The sequence below is a fragment of the Capsicum annuum genome, unplaced genomic scaffold (assembly GCF_002878395.1).
Source record: "Capsicum annuum cultivar UCD-10X-F1 unplaced genomic scaffold, UCD10Xv1.1 ctg3921, whole genome shotgun sequence".
Taxonomy (NCBI): domain Eukaryota; kingdom Viridiplantae; phylum Streptophyta; class Magnoliopsida; order Solanales; family Solanaceae; genus Capsicum; species Capsicum annuum.
Genome location: NW_025846409.1, coordinates 33,392 through 54,376, shown reverse-complemented (window position 1 = coordinate 54,376; position 20,985 = coordinate 33,392).

Here is a 20,985-nt window from a genome sequence, read left to right as displayed (position 1 = left end):
ATAAATATTGTTGTAGTCTAAAAGAGAAATCTTTTCCAACTGACGCGAACTGAATGAAAACCAAATGACTAAAACACTTCACTAACATTAACATCTAGTAGAATGGGACCCTCAATCTATGAGGACTTACCAAGAGCTAGAATGTAGGTGGAGATGCTTGAAATCAATCATGTTGCTAGAACTGAGCACCATTACAAGATAATTTAACACATAGACATATATGTGGATCAGTGCTTCTGGAATGTACTGAGCATGTGGGCTGAATGCATAGTTAAAACAACAACTTAATGTTCGTTTAAACTTTTCAAGAATGCATGCTAAGTGTCAATGACTCACCTTTTATTGAATAAAACAAAGCTGCAAAATGATAAACAAAAGAAATAAAGCATAAGACTAACTTTCTGAACCATAACACTTAGTTCTAAAAGTTTTTCTTTTACTCTTTTCTGTTAGGGAGGTTCTTCTAACCGATATACACCATGTGAGCTATCATGGAGTCCAACATATTACCCATAGTGGGTAAAGCTCATATTGGGGAAAGATGTCCTACTTGCCATCGGAATAAGACCTAAGCTAAGTAATCACTATCTGTAACTTCACCCATATTAGGAATAAATTGAACTTATGTTGGCTCGTAGATCTAGGGCATGTGACCTCAGACGCATACCCAATTCGGTACTAAATACTGCTCCCTTACTTATATGCTTATACTGTAGGAAATCTACCTTAAAATAACATAAGGATTTCTAATGAAAACCAGTTATGCATTTGTTTGCTTTTAACTATAATCAAAATGAACAAATATGGATTTTCGCTCTTAGATTAGGATAAAAAGATCAATCTTTCTTTAAATCTTGGTATAAAACCATCAAAGAAAGTTAAGACCATAGTCTTCTTGAAAACTCAAACTCATTCTTGGTATGAATTTATCAAATAAAACTTATGAGCATAATCTTTTTGAAATCTCAACACTTAAACTTAGGTCTTACAACCCATGCTTTAATATCAAGTCAACACATAACAAAACTTCATGTTCAATAACAATCTTGAAAATACTTCAACAATATCAAGTAAAGATAGCGCAATCTCATGCATGATATACATCTCATAGTGTAAAATGTAAACATAAGCACTTTATGCTCAACTTAAAGCTTCAAATCTCAAAATAATCACATGCTTCAAGAATATGTAAACTTGGATATAAACCCTACATCAAAACAAGGAAATGAAATCATGAAATTTTGGCACAAGGGTGAAAGAAAGCCCTTGTTCATAATCCCACATACCTTATTAGGCTTAACTTGATATAGAAGCTTGACTTTGAACTCTTAAAGATGTTCTTGAAGGTTGCTTCTTTAAGTTTTTGGATTAAAAGCATTGAATTCTTGATTATCTTTTAGAGGATATAAAGGAGTTTTGGATTTTTTGGAATTAGGTTAGGTTTTATTAGAGAGAAATTTGATGAAGAATGAGGGTATAATGCTTAAAACGACATCTAATTTTATTTTTTTACGACTTGGGGTGAGGTTTAATGACTAATTTCCCCTCTAGAGTTTAAAGTCACAACTGGAATGTCATTTGTGGGATTGTTGGGATGCAATGGCATGCCCATCACTATTTCTGATGCAACGCGGTGGAATCGCGTTGAGTTGCTGAAATCAAAATCTAAACACGACCCAAATCTTGTCTGAATATTTTAAAACATCCCTGAGACATTCTCCTTACACCCCTAAATATAAATCAACTCAAAAACCATCATCATGGAGCTCAGAAGGTCAACTTAAAAATTATCAAAATTAAGGAGTCAAAATAAGGCTAAGTCTTCAACACTTAGCCAATATTTTTAGGCTTTAGGACTCTTAGGCAAGCACTAGGAGATGAACTAGACTAAGTCTAATACAGGGTATTACCATATCCCCTCCTTGGGAACAGTCATCCTTGAATGAGACTGCTTATGCTGAGAATACTAAGGAACTGAGATTACCCACTAAACTTGCACAACTGGAAACATGGCTACTTGAATGAACAAATTCAAATACATGATTATAACATAAAGATGATTACATAGAGATGGAACTGAGAATGGAAAAGAGATAATCTAAGGAAAACGGTTACCTTAAGCTGAGTTAGAACTTGTGGAAAAGATATGAGGGTACATGGTTCACATATCTTCTTTTGCCTCCCAAGTGGAACTGTCAACTAACTGATTCCGCAAAAGAACTTTGACTAAGGGAACTTCTTTGTTCCTTAGCTTACAAATCTGCTGATCAAGAATTTGAACTGGGATCTCTTCTTAAGAAAGGCTATCATAAATTTTAGTATTTTCCAAAGGAACTACAATAGCTAGATCACCAATACACTTCTTCAATAAGGATGCATGGAACACTGGATGGATGGATGACAAATCTGCAGGCAACTCCAGCTCATATGCTACCTTTTCAATACGACTTAATATTTTGTGAGGGTTAATATATTGGGAACTAAGCTTCCCCTTTTTGTCAAATCTCTTCACCCCCGTTATGGTTAAAATATCCAAATAAACTAAGTCACCAACCTCAAACTCAAGATCCCTTCTCCTCACATCTAAATAAAATTTTTGACGACTTTGAGCTATCTTAAGCCTCTTTTTAATCAACTGAACTTTTTTAATAGCTTCAAACACTACATCCAGCCCTATTAAAGTAGCCTCACCCACTTCAAATCAACCAATGGGTGATCTACATCTTCTCCTATAGAGAGCCTCAAATGGAGCCATCTGGATACTGGAATTATAACTATTGTTGTAGGATAACAAGAACAAAGGCAAGTGGTCATCTCAACTTACTTTAAAGTCAAGAATACACTCTCTCAACATATCCTCTACGGTCTGAATAGTCTTTTCTACCTAATAATCTGTCTGAGGATCAAAAGCTGAACTAAGATGAACTTGTGTATCGAGACCCTTCTGAAAAGCTTTCCAAAAGTGTGAGGTAAACTGAGTACCCTTATCTGAAATGATGGACAAAGAAATTCCATCCAATCTAACCAACTCTCTAATATAAAGCATAGCATAATATTCGGCTGAAAAGGAAGTGTGGACTGGCAGGAAATATGTTGACTTGGTAATTTTGTCAACAATAACTCAAATCGAATCATGCTAACAACACAAATGGGACAACCCTATCATACAGTCTATGTTCACCTCTTCCCACTTCTAAGTGGGAATACTAAACTCCTACAAGGTGCCACAAGGCTTTTGGTGCTCAACCTTAATCTGTTGCCAATTAGAACACTTGGCTACAAACTCAGTAATATCCCTTTTCATGCCACTCCACCAATAGATTTCCTACAAATTGCAGTATAACATGGCGGATCCTGGGTGGATAGTGTAGCATGCACCAAATCTGTTTCCACTAAAATCTACTTCCTTAAACCATCAACACATAGGACACACAGTCTACCCTGGTATCGCAACACACCATTCCCCATTGAGAGAAAACCTCTACTTTTTGATCTCTGACTGACTAGTTCGACTTGACCAAACTAGAGTCCTTATCTTGTTTCTCCTTCACTTCGGCAACCAATGAAGATTCCAAACTAGTTTTCAACCCATAAACTACATTTAGATGAATCAACCAGCCGAACACCTAATCTAGCAAACTAACGAACCTCCTGAACTAACTTCTTCTTATCATTCTCATCATGGACAAAACTACCCATAGATAGTCTTCTAAGGGTGTCTGCCTCTACATTGGCCTTGCCCATGTGATACAAAACACTCATATCATAGTCTAATAATTCTAACCACTTTCTCTAACAGACATTTAACTCTCTCTGTGAAAAACATACTGTAAACTTTTGTGATTTGTGAACATATCAACGTGCACCCTATAAAGATAATGCCTCCAAATTTTCAAGAAAAATACAACTGCTAATTTAAGATCATGGGTAGGATAGTTCTTTTTATGACATTTAAGCTATCTAGAGGCATAGGCTATGACCTTACCTCTTTGCAACAAAACACAACCCAGAACAACTCTAAAAGCATCACAGTAAACAACAAATCCATTTGTACCATTTGGTAGTGCCAAAATTAGGGCTGAAGTGAGTCGAGTCTTCAAATCCTGAAAACTTTTCTCATAGGAATTTGACCACTGAAACTTAACTTTCTTCTGAGTCAACCTAGACATAAGGGATGCAATAGATGAAAACACCTTAACAAACCATTGATAATAGCTAGCCAACCCCAAAATACTCCTAATGTCTGAGGGAGAGATGGGTCTAGGTTAGTATTTCACTGCTTTGTTCTTTTGAAGATCAACTCTAATGCCATCACTAGAAATAATATAGCCAAGGAAAGCTATTGATCTTAGCTAAAATTCACACTTGATAAATTTGGTGAACAACTGATGGTCTCTAAGAGTTTGCAACACAATTTTGAGATGGCTTACATAGTCATTCTCACTATGGGAATCGACAAAAATATCATCGATGAAGACTTTGACAAATATGTCCAAGTACCATTTGAACACTCTGTTCATTAAGTCTATGAAGGCTACTGGGGCATTCATTAACCCGAAGGACATGACTTAAAATTCAAAGTGACCATAATAGGTTTTAAAAGTTATCTTTAGAATGTCATGATCTCTTACTCTAAGCTAATGGTAGCCGGATCTGCATTCTATCTTAGAGAAATAACTTGCACCCTGAAGCTAGTCGAATGAGTCATTAATCCTAAAAAGAGGATATTTGTTCTTGATTGTAACTTTATTCAACTGGTAGTAGTCAATGCACATTTAGAGTGATCCATATTTCTTATGCATGAATAGGACTGAAGTGCCCCATGGAGAAAACTGGGACTTATAAAACCTTTATCTAAGAGGTATTTAAGTTGTTCTTTTAACTCTTTAAGCTTGACCAGAGCCATACAATATGGAGGGATGGAGATGGGTTGAGTATCAGGAAAAAAATCAATACTAAATTCTATTTCCCCATCGGGAGGTACCCCTTGAAAATCTTTGGGAAAAAACTTAGGGAACTCATTAGCTACATGACTGACTAAATTTTTGAAGCTTCAAACTTAGTGTCTTTGATTCAAATTAAATGATGAATTCACCCATTGGATATCAACTTTTCGGCCTTACAAAGATATAAAATGACTCTTGGGAGATTCAGAACTACCTTCCCACTCAAAAACTACCTTATAAAAAAACTGAAACTTCACCACACGGGTACAATAATCTATTGATGTATAGCACAAATGGAGCCAATCCATGCCTATAATAATATCGAAATCTACCATTTATAGCTCCATTAGGTCTTTTAGTATGATCTTATATAGGATGGTGATAGAACACTTCTTATAGACTCATATGCAATAGCTAACTCACCCACTAGGGTGGAAACTAGGAAGGGCATGGAGAGCTTTTAAGGATTTGTCCCAAAAATTGCTGCAATCAAAGGAGTTATATAAGAGATATATGATGCGGGGTCTAAAAACACATAAACACTAAAATAGAAGGCACAAATCATATCAGTAACAACATATGGTGAGCTCTCTTGCTCCTGTTAGGATAGCAATACACAAAACCAATTCTGGCGCTGAATGCTACCGGTATTGAATGATGTGCCCTAAGGAAGAATTGGGGACCTAGTGGAGCTGGTGCGCTAGTAGCCTGAGTTTGGGGACATATACATAACAACCCTTCTTTCCCATCAAACACTCAGCAGAATGGTTTCTACCATATTTTGCATATGTTAAATATCAGGTCCTTGTTCCCACACTACTTTGAGACCGAGAAATAGAATTTCGGCCTCATTGCTGCTTCTTGGTTCTGGGTACTGGAGAAATGGATAAAGATGGTACTGGTATAGATGAGTAACCTTAAAACTGCAAATGGTTTCCCCCTCTAGACCTTAGTTAGCCATACTCAAACTGTCTAGTTCTAGCCTTTTTATTTCCCTCTTTCTTCTTTAAATTCTCTACCTCAATCTGTTGAGAATGAGTCATTATCATTTCAAGATCCATATCCCCAATAAGCATGGGAGTCCTACACTGCTTGACTACCAAACTAGATACTCCAGTAAGAAACTTACTCATACTATATCTAGGGTCAGCTATTAACTTAGGAGCATACTTTGACTACTAGGTGAACTTAAGGCAGTATTCCTTCATGTCATCGAGACCTACCTTAGGTTCATGAATTCCTCAATCTTTGTTTCTCTCATCTAACGCTAAAGAACCTTTCCAAAAATATATCCTAAAACACTTGCCAATACATAGGAGCTGCATTCTCACCCTTACTATCCTTCCATATAACAACCCAATCATAACCAATATCCTTCAACCCATAGGATGCCAATTCTACACTCTCCTCCTCAGTAATATACAAAACTTAAGTGATCTTTCTTACCTCATCAATGTAGTGTTGTAGGTCCTCACAAACTTTAGACCTGAAGAACTTAGGTGGATTCATTCTCATGAATTCATGAATCTTAGTTGTAGCTAAATAACTATTTTGCTAAAGTAGGACTGCAACCTGATGGTTACCCTTAACATTACCAGTCATTGTTTAGACCAACGCTTGAAAGACAACCCAAAATTAAGCATGAGATATATTTTTAGAGTTTTCGCTTGCATTGGTGGTTGGTTACCATTTTTATGTGCATTGTCTCGGTGAGGAGGCATATTATTTCATGTAAAATCATGAGTTAAAACATAAATAGACAACCGTAAGCACGGTAGATCATGAAATAAAGAGGGTGACTTCCTAAATCATTTCGTATCCTCTTGCTCATAAATGTGGTATGCTTCACACCCATGATTAAGACTTTATATAACGCGACTTGCCTAAATCCCTAGGACTCTTTAAACCTTATGCTCTGATACCCAGTTTGTAACATCCCAAAAGTATACCCTAGACATCACACGGTGCTCAATGCTATGAGTAGTCCCAAGTGAACCCTTTAAGCCTGCTAACAACTTTAGAACTCATAACAACAATAAATTGACATGCAGAATCTCAAAATACTGAATTAATGTCTTAACTAGAACTACATTAATATCTTTTAGAAAGTCTTAAACCTGAAAACAAATACTGTTATAGTCTAAAATAGAAATTAGTCGGATAAGCCTTTATTTCTAACTAGAGAGCCACTGGTACAAGCCCCAGCTGACTTAAACTGAATGAAAACCAAATGACTAAAATACTTCACTAACATCAACATCTAGTAGAATGGTCCCTCGGTCTATGAGGACTCACCAAGAGTTGGGATGTAGGTAGAGATGCTTAAAATTAATCACACTGCTGGAACTGAGCACCAGGACCTACATTATAAGACAATGTAGAACATAATCATATATATAGATCAGTACTTTTGAAATTTACAGAGCATGTGAGGGTGAATGCATAGTTAAAAAAACAACTCAATGTTCGTATAAAGTTTTCAAGAATGTATGCTAAGTGTAAATGATCCACTTTGGCTTAAATAAAACAAAGATGCAAAATCATAAATATAAGAAATAAAGTATAAAACTAACTTTGTGAGCCATAACACTTAGTTCTAAAAGCTTTTCTTTTACTCTTTTTTGTTAGGTAGGTACTTCTAATCGACATAAACTATGTGAGCTATCTTGGAGTCCAACATCATACCCACAGTGGATAAAGCTCATGTTGGGGAAAACTATCCTACCCCTTCTTATCGAAATAGGACCTAAACTAAGTGATCACTATATGTAACTTCACTTATATTGGGAATAAGCTGAACTTACGTTGGTTCATAGTTTTGGGGTATGTAACCTTAGAGGCATACCAAACTCGGTGCTAAATGCTATTCCCTTACTTATATGCTTATACTGTAGGAAATCCACTTTAAAATAGTATAAGGTTTTATAATGAAAACTAGTTATGCATATCTTTGCTTTTACCTATAATCAAAATTAACAAATGCAAATTTCATCTCTTAGCTTAGGATTAAAATATCCATATTTATTTAAATCTTGGCATAAGACCATCAAACAAAATAAGACCATAGTTTTCTTGAAAACTCAAACTCATTCTTGATATGAATTTATCAAATAAAACTTATGAGCATGATCTTCTTGAAATCTCAACACTTAAACTTAGGGCTTAAAACCCATACTTTAATCTCTAGTCAATACATAAAAACTTCATGCTCAATAACAATATTAAAAAAACTCTAACATTATCAAGTCAAGATAGTGCAATCTCATGCATGATAGAAATCTCATAGTATAAAACATATACATAAGCACTCTATGATCAACTTAAAGCTTTAAATCTTATAATAATAACATGCTTCAAGAATATGTAAACTTGGGTATAAACCCTATTTCAAAACAAAGATATAGAATCTTATAATCATGAAATTTGGGAACAAGGGTGAAAGAAAGCCTTAGTTCATAACCCCACATAATTTATTAGGCTTAACTTGTTGTAGAACCTTGACTTTGAACTCTTAATGATATTCTTGATGGTTGCTTCTTGAAGTCCTTGGATTAAAAGCCTTGAATTATTGATTATATTTAATAGGATATAAAGGAGTTTGGGATTTCTTTGAATTAGGTTATGGTTTCTTGGAGAGAAATTTTATGAAGAACTAGTGTATAATACTTAAAATGACATCTAATCTTCTATTTTTAAGACTTGGAGTGAGGGTAAATGACCTAATTGACTCTCTAGAGATTAAAGTCGTATCTGGAATATTGTTTGTGGTCTTGTGTAAGACCCCACAAAATTTTAAGCTTAACCCAGTCCCTTAAAGCTTATTAAAGGGTCTCAGACTTAGAAAAATTTTAGCTAAGTGTTTCAACTTAGTAATATTTTGGCCTTAGTAAGTTGGAAAATCTATTTTATGACACTTATATTCTTAAAGTATTGATCTTTATATTGATTCATGATCAGGAATGTCATTAGGTGTCCCCGAACAAGTTTAAGATTTTTTGGACCTCGTTTAGACCATGTTTGAGTGACCAAAAATAGTGAGTCAATGCAATCTCGATGCATCATGTCGTCCACCTGTTGATAGATAATTTTTTCCTCAGCTCAGTGGAAATTCCAGTGAACCGATGGGGACTCAACGTAGAGTATTGGCCATCACGTCGATGCCAAGGACGTGGTGCGTCGTTCTGTGCGTCGACATTCTAATTTTCAGTCTTTAAAAAGCCGCATCCTTAGGGTTATTCGGGTCTTTTTCCCACCCCTATTCATGCCAAAAACATGAGATTCAGTCCTTATTAAGCAAATACACTTATTTTCTCCCAAATTTCTCAAGAACAAGAACCCTAGGTGATTTAATTTTAAAGCCAAGGCTCAAGATTTCACCATTGTTCATCAAGAATTTAGCAACCAAGGTATGTGAAGTGTTCATCCAAGGGTTCCTTCCACCCTTGGAGTCTAAGAAACTCTTTTAAACTTCATGTAGATTGATTTCATGATTTCTATGATTTGGAATTAAAGTGTATTCATGATTATTATTTTAATTTGAGTTTTCTATTTCATGATTTCTTACAAGATTGATTTAGAATTAATTGATTTGTGTGATTTATCATGTGAATTCATGTTGAAACCCATGGAATTGTGAATTTGGAATTGAATCATGATGCTCACATGTTGTTTTGTATTATGTGCATATACTATGCAATCCAAGTGTTTGATGAACTTCTCATGTGACTGTAATAATTAGATTATATCGTGATAGTATGTATACTAGTTCATGCCATGCAAGTGTTTGATAAAATGCCTCTATAGATGCCTTCTGAACAAGTGTGCATTTTTATGCTATGCAAGGTCATGTGATGCTTTACTTTTCATACTATCGAGTCCTGGCAGTATTTAATACCCGACAAATTAGTTTTTTATCTAGAGTCAGTGTCAGTTCCGAAATAATCTCAGTCATATGATGATCAGTAGTACTCTTATTCAGTTACATGACTCAAGAAAAACTCAGTAGACTCAGTATTAGTCCTGTCTAGTTTAGTATTCAGTTTAGACCTCAGTAAACTTAGTCAACTAACAGTATTCAGTAGTATTCCATCAGTCAACGAAACTCAATAAAACTAAGTGATAGTTCAGTCAAGTCTAGTATGAACTAGGAAATCAGTTTAGTGTTTATTCATCTGGTAGTAGGATTCAGCACCGAGCTAACCTAGAGATGGAGGCATTCTTGCCAGCAGAAGGTTTGACCCTTAGTAGCAATCCCTGCATTATAGAACTAAGTATCTAGCATAAGTTGAGATATCGTCCTGCCAGATTAGGGTTGATACATCTCATAAGAGTTTTCCTACCAGCGAGGGTTATCGAAAGAGCTTCCTATCAAAGAGGGTTAACTCACAACTTGTCTCAACCCATAGCACAGTACTGACACCCTTCCAACTGGGGTTACAGGTTGGACCCCAATATATTTAAAAAGGGGCATGTCATTTAGATGAATACCTCCCACAGTCTCAGTTTTAGTTCCATTCATAATATAGAACTCAGTTCATTTTTACAAATTAGGACTATCAAACATAGTCACTCAATTCAGCGCAAAACTCTGCATTGTTCCACAAAACCAGGACTGTAAGATACACTCACGCAGTTATCAGTAGTATAGTATTAGTAAACTTAGATATCAGTTAATCAATATTCAAAACTCAGTAGCCAGTGTTATCATTATCTCATTTACAGTTTACGTGTTCATGCATGTACTCTTATTCACCTGTACTCATTTCATTCAGTCAGTATTTTTCATGCATTTCATCCCACCTCACTTCGCATACCATTACATTAAAAGTGCTGATATATAATTTTCTCTTATGCTATGATATCATAAGTTCAGACGCACGGGATCCCAAGCACTCTTAGCATTTAGATCTTCAGCAGTCAGAGTTAGTGATGAGTCTTCATAGTTTGAGGACATGATTATTTTTTTTAGTATTTCATTTTATCAGTACAGTTTTAAATAGTTAGAGTTAGTTGGGGCTTTTCCCATCAACTCTATGATTCAGATAGTAAAGGCTTTTCAGAGTAAAGTATTTTTAGACAGATGTTTCGGTTTTGGTATTACTATTTCGTATTTAGTTTTATTTCAGTATTGAACCCTACGATAAGTTTTTGCCTAATTTATGCATATTTATATTATAACTATTTATTTATTACAGCAGGTACTAGTAATGGGTTAGTTTGTGGTCCTTCTAGACTATAAGCACCGCGTAGAGTCTGGGGTACGGACTTGAGGCATTACAAACTTGGTATCAGAGTCTAAGGTTCAACAGAGTCCTAGGAAGTCTTAAAGACGCATCTAGCAGAGACTTGAGCATGGGTGTGTAGTGCTCCGCACTTATGGAAATAAGGCTATTAGATGTTTTAGGAAAAGTTTCCCTTCTTTCAGTACTCATATCATACGAGTGAGTATGAGTTCCAGGTAAACTCTCTGTCTAATCCAACTTTCTCTTCTATTTACAGAATATGCCTCTAAATATGACTAAGGGAAGAGGAACATGAGACCATCCAGAATCCCAACCCATCCAGCTAAATCCTCTGGATGAACATGTCTCTCATGTTAAGTTCAGAGCAACATTCACCACCCTAGCTTATTCTATGGTAGCCCAGAATGAACGTCCAACTACGGTTCTAGCCAACCAGTGGATAATACTACTGTTGTCAAGATTTGGGATTTCACTTGAATGAACCCTCCATCTTTTACTAGATCTAAGTCAGATAAGGACCCTAAGGAATTTCTTGATCAGGTTTAGAAAGTTATAGATATTATGGGGGTGACTGCTTTTGAGAGAGCTAAGTTGGCCGCATATCAGTTACAGGATGTGGCACAGTCATGGTTTAACTAGTGGAAAGCAGAAAGGGTCTCAGATGCAGGCCCCTAGAATGGGAGTAGTTTGCTGTTGCTTTTCTGGATAGGTTCTTCCTGTTAAAGTTGAGGAAATCAAAGGTTTTGGAATTTATAAATATGAAGTAGGGAAATATGATTGTGTAAGAGTATTCTCTCAAGTTCCATCTATTAGCCAGATATATTGCCCATGTAGTAGCAGATAGCAGATCTAAGATAAGTAAGTTTGTGTCTGGGTTGTCTAGCAGTGTGCTCAAAGAGTGTAGGACCACAATATTGATTAAGGAGATGGACATATCTAGGATTATGGTCCATGTTTATTAGATAGAGAAGTCTAATAATAAAGTGAAGGAGAGGGACAATAAGAGAGAGAGAGAATATATATAGTTTCAACTTCGCTCAGCCTAAGTCAGAGGGTAGGAATCATTCTCAGTTCCACCCAAAACCCTCAATTCTAGCTCTATTCTCAGCCAGTGCTCCTGTGTCAAAATTCAGTGATGGTAATAGATATAGGTCATCAGTCCCTAAACCTCATGGTAGTATTAATAGTGTCCAAACCAATCTCTTTTGTCAGAAGTATGGCAGAAACCACTAGGGTATCTGTAGAGCTGGCAGTGATATGTCTTTTAGATATCGCAAGCCAGGCCACAGGGTCAGATAATGTCCTCGGGTGGGTTCGCAGAGTTAGCATAACCGTCTCCAAGCTTAGTCCGGTAGCCCAAATCAGCAGGGTGCCACATCTAGTATCACCAGTGGGCAATGCCCAAATAGAATCTATGATCTTCAGTCCTGATAGGATCAGGAGAGTTCTCCTGATGTGGTTACTAGTACGTTACAAGTTTATCATTTACATATTTATACTTTGCTAGATTCAGGAGCTTCTTTGTCCTTTGTTACTCGCTATATAGCTGTTGACTTTGGAGTCAGTCCCAAAATTCTAGTAGAGCCTTTCCCATTCTCTTCCCCAGTGGGTAAATCTATCATATCTTGATGGGTATATAGGAACTGTCTGGTTATGATATCTAAGAAAGTCACTTCAGCAGACTTAGTCGAATTAGAGATGACTGATTTTAATATTATTCTCGGTATGGATTGGCTTCATTCTTGGTATGCCTCAATCGACTGTAGAAACAAAATTTTCCAGTTTCAGTTCTCGAACGAACCCATTCTAGAGTGGAGGGGTAGTATTTCAGCACTTAAGGGTCAACTTATTTCCTACCTTAGGGCAAGGAAAATGATATCTAAGAGATATGTCTACCATCTTATTTGAGTCCAGGACTATAGATCAGAAACCTCTATTCTTGAATCAGTGTCAGTAGCATGTGAATTCCCAGATGTGTTTCCCAAATATCTTTCCGGAGTTCTTTCTGAAAGGGAAATGGATTTTGAAATTGATCTTCTCCAAATAGTCAGCCTATAACTATTCCGCCATATAGAATGGTACCTGCAGAACTTAGAGAATTAAAAGAAAAGTTGAAGGATATCCTATATAAGGGATTCATCAAACCCAATGTGTCCCCATGGGGCGCACCAATTTTATTCGTTCATAAGAAAGACAGTTCTCTCAGAATGTGTATAGACTACCATCAGCTAAATAAAGTAATAGTCAAGAACAAGTTTTCCCTACCCAAAATAGATGACTTATTTGACCAACTTTAGGCTTCCAGTTACTTCTCTAAGATAGACCTCAGATCAAGCTATCATCAGCTCAGAGTTAGAGAATGTGACATTCTAAAGACAGCTTTTAGAAATTGGTATGGTCACTTCAAATTGTTAGTCATGTCACTTAGCCTTAATAATGCCCTAACAAATTTTATAGACTTGATGAACCATGTGCTTAAGCAGTACTTGTACATATTAATCATAGTCTTTACAGATGACACTCTTGTCTACTCACGCAGTGAGCATGATCATGCAGACCATCTCGAAATAGTATTACTAATTCTCAAAAATCATCAGTTGTTCTCCAAATTCAGTTAATGTGAATTTTGGATAAGGTCAGTAGCTTTCCTTGGCCATACTATTTCCGATGATGGCATTAGAGCTAATCCCCAAAAGATCAAAACAGTGAGAAACTGGCCCAGACCTATCTCTCCATCAGATATAGGAGTTTCTTGGGCATGGCCGGCTATTACCGATGGTTTGTTAAGAGATTTTAATTTATTTTATCCCATATGTCCAGATTGACTTAGAAGAAGGTCAAATTCCAGTGGTTAGATTCTTGTGAAAAGAGTTTTCAGGAGTTGAAGACTGGACTCACTACAGCTCCAGTTTTAACCTTGCCAGATGGTTTAGACAACTTTGTTTTGTATTTTGATGCTTCTAGAGTTAGCTTGGGGTGTGTTTTGATGTAGAGAGGTAAGTTCATAGCCTACGCCTCTAGACATCTTATTCCCCATGAAAAAAACTATCCTACTCATGATCTTGAGTTAGCAGCAGTAGTTTTTTCCTTAAAGATTTGGAGGCACTATTTGTATGGGATGCACGTTGATATGTTCATTGACCATAAGAGCCTGCAGTACGTGTTCTCTCAGAAAGACCTAAACCTCCATCAGAAAAGGTGGTTGTAGTTGTTGAAAGACTATGACATGAGCATTCTTTATCATCTGGGTAAAGCCAATGTAGTGGTTGATGCTCTCAGTAGGATATCTATGGGTAGTGTTTCTCATGTGGAGAATGGTAAGAAGAAGTTAGTTCAAAAAGTTTATTATGTTTCCTGACTAGGTATTTGCTTAGTCGATTCAGTAGAAGGTAGAGTATGGGTGCAGAGTAGTTCAGAATTGTCCCTAGCTCTCGAAGTGATGGAAAAGAAGGATAGGGATCCCAACCTAGTTAAGTTAAAAGAATCAATCAAAGTTCAGAAAGTAGAGGTTATCTCCCAAGGGGGAGATAATGTATTGCGCTGTCAGGGTCGGATATGTGTGCCAGGTATAGATGACCTAAAACAACGAATTCTTGCAGAAGCGCATGGTGCGCATTACTTGAACCATCTAGGGGCCACTAAGATATACCATAATTTGTGGGAGATTTATTGGTGGAGTAGTATGAAGAGAGACATTGCAGAATTTATGGCTAAGTGCTTACCATATCAGCAGGTTAATTTTGAGTATCAGAAGCTTAGTGGGTCCATGTAAGAGTTTAACATTCCCACCTGGAAATGAGAAGAAGTGAACATGGACCTTGTGACGGGTTTGCCTCATACTCATTACCAGCATAATCCAGTCTGGGTCATTATAGACAGTATGACCAAATTAGCTTATTTCCCACCAGTTCATACCTCTTATTCAGCTGAGGATTATGCCAAACTCTATATCATAGAGTTAGTTAGATTGCACGATGTTCCATTATCCATTGTCTCAGATAGAGGTACCCAGTTGACGTTTCATTTCTGGAAGGCATTCCAAAAGGGTCTTGGTACTCGAGTTCACCTCAGTACAACCTTTCATCCTCAGATAGTTTTTCAACCAGAAAGGACCATTCAGACTTTAGAAGATATGTTATGAGCGTGTGCGATAAACTTTAAAGGTAGTTGGGATGACCACTTGCCTCTGATTGAATTTGCATATAACAACAGCTATCATTCTAGCATTTAGATGGCTCCGTTTGAGGCACTCTATGGGAGGAGATGTAGATCTTCTATTGGTTGGTTTAAAGTTGGTGAGGCCATAGTAGTAGGGCCTAACTTCGTGTTTGAAAACTTAAAAAAGGTTTAGCTGATCAGGGAATGACTTAAGACAACTCAGAGCCAACAAAAATTATACGCAGATGTGCGCAAAAATGATCTTAAGTTTGAGATTGGTGATTATATGTATTTGAAAATCTCTCCTAAGAAAAGAGTCAAGAGTTTTGACAAGAAGGGGAAGCTCAGTCCCTGATATGTCGGTCCTTACCGAATTCTAAGCCATTTCGAAAAGATAGCTTACGATATTGAGTTGCCTTTAGACTTAGCTTCAGTGCATCCAGTATTCCATGTCTCCTTGCTTAAGAAATGCATAGGTGACCCAGTAGCCGTAGTCCCTATAAAGGGCATAGATATTCAGAACAACCTCTCTTATGAAGAGATCCCAGTCGAAATACTTAATTTTTAGATTTGTAGACTGAGGAATAAGGAAGTACCTCTAGTCAAAGTTCTTTAGTGAAATCAGTCCATTGAGGGAGCTACTTGGGAAGGAGAAGTAGACATGTGGACCAAGTATCCTCACCTCTTCTCCACAAACTCATACTCATCCCAAGGTAATAGTTTTCCTTTGAATTTACTCAGTCTTATGTTTAGATATAGCTACCAACTTGGTATCAATTAACGTTGCATACTCAGTCATGCATTCACAAATCAGTTCAATCATGTACTCATGTATCAGACATGTATGTTTAGTAGATCAACTCAGCTTATTAGTAATCCCAGTCATGCATTCATGAATCATGTTCAGCTATGTATTCATACATCAGATATGCATGTCCAGTATGAAAATTCAGTATATCAGTAATTTCAATCATGAAATCATGCTTCAGTTATGCATGTCCAGTGTCGAAATGTAGTCTATTAGTATTCTCGGTTTAATCAGTATTATTTGAGGACAAATGTTTCCAAGAGGGATATTGTAAGACCCCGTAAAATTCTAATATAAACTCAGTCCCTTAAAGCTTGTTAAGGGGTTCCAGACTTAAAATAATTCTTAGAAAAATTCTAGGTAAGTATTCAGACTTAGTATTATTTTGGCCTTAGTAAGTTGGAAACTCTATTTAATGGCTCTTATGACCTTAAAGTATTGATCTTTAGATTGATTCATGATCAGGAATGTTATTAGGTGTTGTCGAACAAGTTTCAGATTTTTTGGACCTCGTTTAGACCATGTTTTAGTGAGTAAAAATAGTTATTCGATGCGATCTCGACGCGTTGTGTAGTCCATCGCATCGATTGATAATTTTTCCCTCAGCTCAGTGTAAATTCTAGTGAACCAATATAGACTCGATGCGGTACGTTTCTTTTTGCGTCGATACCAATGATGCGGCGCGGCCATCTGTACGTCAACAGTCCAATTTTCAGTCTTCAAAAAACCACGTTCTTAGGGGTATTTGGGTCTTTTTCCCATCCCTATTCAGCCCTAAAACACAAGATTCAGCCCTCATTAAGCAAATACACTTACTTTCTCTCAAATTGCTTAAGAATAAGAACCCTAGGTGATTTAATTTCAAAGCCAAGGGACAAGATTTCACCATTATTTTTTAAGAATTTAGCAATCAAGGTATGTGAAGTGTTTATCCAAGGGTTCCTTCCACCCTTGGAGTCCAAAAAACTCTTTTAAACTTCAAGTAGATTGATTTCATGATTTCCATGATTTGGAATTAAAGTGTATTCATGAGTATTATTTTAATAGGGTTTTCTATTTCATGATTTATAACAAGATTGATGTAGAATTGATTGATATGTGTGATTTATCATGTGAATTCATGTTGAAACCCATGAAATTGTGAATTTGGAATTGAATTATGAGGCTCACATGTTGTTTAGTATTATGTGCATATACTATGCCATCCAAGTGTTTGATGAACTGCTCATGCGAATGTAATAATGAGATTATATCATGATAGTATGTATACTAGTTCATGCCATGAAATGTTTGATAAAATGCCTCTATAGATGCATTATGAACAAGTGTGCATTTTTATGCTATGCAAGGTTATGTGATGCTTTACTTTTCATGCTATTGAGTCCTAGGGGTATTTAATACTCGAAAATTTAGCTATTTACCTAGAGCAAGTGTTAGTCACAGAATAATCTCTGTCATGTCACAATCAGTAGTACTCTTAGTCAGTTACAGGACTCAAGAAAAACTCAGTAGACTCAGTAATAATCTCGTCTAGTTCAGTATTTAGTTAAGACCTTAGTAAACTTAGTCAGCTAATAGAATTCAGTAGTATTCCATCAGTCAGCTAAACTCAGTAAAACTTAGTGATAGTTCAGTCAAGCCTAGTATGATCTAGGAAATCATTTCTGTGTTGGGAGTAGGATTCAGCACCAAGCTAACCTAGCGATGGTGGCCTTTTTGCCAGCAGAGGGTTTGACCCTTAGTATCAATCCTGCATTACAGAACTATGTAGCCAGCGTAGGTTGAGATATCTTCCTTCCATATTAGAGTTGATACATCTCACACGTGCTTTCCTGCCAGCGAGGGTTGATCAAAGAGCTTTTTGTCAGAGAGGGTTAATTCACAGCTTATCTCTACCTATGGAACGGTACTAATACCCTTCCAACTGGGTTACGTATTGGGCCCTAATCTATTCAAAAAGGGGCATATCGGTTAGATGATTACCCCCCACAATCTCAATTTTAGTTCCAGTCTCAGTATAGAACTCAGTTCAGTTCTACAGAATTAGGACTGCCAGACATAGTCACTCACTTTAGCACGGAACTCAGCATTGTTCTACAGAATTAGGACTATCAGATATAGTCACTTAGTTATCAGTAATATAGCATCAGTAAACTCAGATCTCAGTTAATCAGTATTTAGAACTCAGTAGCCAGTGTTATCATGATCTCATTTACAGTTAACATATTCATACATGTACTCTCATTCAGCTATACTCATGTCATTCAGTCAGTATTGTTCATGCATATGAGCCCATGCATTTCACCCTACCACACTTAGCATACCAGTACATTCAAAGTACTGACGCATACTTTTCTCTTGCGCTATGATGTCTTATATAATAGGTTCAGACGCACGGGCTCCCGAGCACCTTTAGCAGTTCAGATCTTCAATAGTTAGAGTTTGTGGTAAGTCTTCATAGTTCGAGGACATGATTATTTTCTTCAGTATTTTATTTTATCAGTAATTTTTCAGTAGTTGGAGTTAGTTGGGGGCTTGTCCCATCAACTCCATGATTCAGACAGTAGATGTTTGTCAGACTAGAGTATTTCCAAACAGATGTTTCAGTTTTGGTATTACTATACCGCATTCAGTTTTATTTCAGTTTTTAACCTTATGTAAGTTTATGCCTAATTTTCGCATATTTTTAGTATTACTATTCAATTATTGCAGCAGGTACAAGTCATGGGTTAGATTGTGGTCCTTCAGGACTATGAGCACCATGTAGCATCCGGGGTACAGACTCGAGGCATTATAGCTTGGTGCGACGCGATGGCATACCCATCGCTATTCCTGATGTGATGCGGTGGAATCGCATTGAGCTGCTAGAATATAAATCCAAATATGACCTAAACCTCGTCTGAAATTTTCAAAACATCCCTGAGGCATGCTCCTTACACCCATGAACTTGAATAAACTTAAAAACCATCGTCTCAGAGCCCGAAAGGTAAACTTAAAAATATTCGAAGATAAGGAGTCAAAAAAAGGATAAGTCTTCAACACTTAACCAAATTTTTTAGGCTTTAGGCCTCTTAGGCAAGCACTAGAAACTTAATTAGACTAAGTTTAATACAGGGTATTACACATAGTATGTTATATGTATTACAAATAAAATGTAAAAATTATTTTACACTATTTTACTACATTAGATTAAATGCACGTGCTTTGAACGTGTAACATTTTATTATTTAAAATTAAATAATTTTTCTATTACAGAGATTTTAAATGAAGTGTAAATTGTCGGATTTAGAGGAGTAAGAGGGATAGAGTAGATAGACATTGATCCTTCTAATAGTCTGATCACTGGATAGAGATAGAACAGAAGAAATACTATTTGAGATGTGTTTAAAGTTGTTTGAACTAGAGGAGCGGAGCTTAGAGTTGATCGATATTGAGAGAGGAGGGGATGTCTAGGCATAATTATATAGAAGATAGAGTTCATTAATGGTGGATTTAATGATGATTAGACCTTATTTATTGAAGAACAAACAATTAGACATGACATGTTTGAAATAGATAAAATGAAATTCAATTACAATAAATTTAACGGCTATTTTTCCCATTAGCAATGAATGCCATGAAATAACCTCCTTACACATGAGATTCAAAAGGAAAAGTAGACCAACAACATTAATGGGAGTTAAGGTAATAGTATGTTATATGTATTACTAATAAAATCTTAAAATTATTTTACACAACTCTACAATATTAGGTTAACTGCACATGCCTCACACATGTAATGTTTTATTATTTAAAAGTAAATAATTTTTTCTATTCGAATATCTTTAATAAAGTATAAAAAGTTAGATTTAGAGGAGCAAAAGTGGTGGAGTAGACAGATACTAATCCTATTGATAGTCCAGTCATTGGATAGAGATAGACCCAAAGATATACTATTTTAGATGGGTTTGAAGTTGATTGAATGATAGGAGTGGAGCTTAGAGTAGGTCGACATTGAGAGCGAAGGGTACATCTGTGAATAGTAATTTAGAGGAGAGATTTCATTGATGGCGGAATTAATGATGAATAGATATTATTTTGAAGATTAAACAATGATATATCATGTGTTTGAAATAGATAAAATGAAATTCAATTACAATAAATTTAACAAAAATTATTCTCATTAGTAATGAATGCCATGAAATAACCTCCATACACATGATATCCAAAAGCAAAAGTAGAATAACAACATTAAAGGGGGTTAAGGTTATGGTATGTTATATGTATAACAAATAAAATGTAAAAGTTATTTTACACAATTTTACTATATTAGTTTAAATGAACGTGTATTGAACGTTTAACGTTTTATTATTTAAAATTAAATAATATTGCTATTGCAGAGATTTGTAACAAAATGTTAACAGTAAAATATAGAGGAGCAAGAGGAGTGGAGTAGACGGACATTTATCCTACCGATAGACTGATCACTGGATAAAGATAGGCCTGAAGAAATATTATTTAAGATATGTTTGAAGTTTATTGAACGAGAGGAGTGGAGCTTAGAGTTTGGTAATATTGAGAGATGAGAGGACGTTTGGGCATAGTTTTATAGAGGAGAGAGTTCATTAATAGTGGTCTTAATGATGATCAGACCTTATTTATCAAAGATTAAACAATGACACACGACGTGTTTGAAATATATAAAATGAAATTAAATTACGATAAATTTAACGACAATTATTACCATTAGTAATGATATGGAGCAGTTACAGCTTACGGAGGATCTGACCCTTGATAGAAAGGTATGGAGGAGGTGGATTAGGAAAGAGGATTAGGGGGTGGAAGCGTGTCG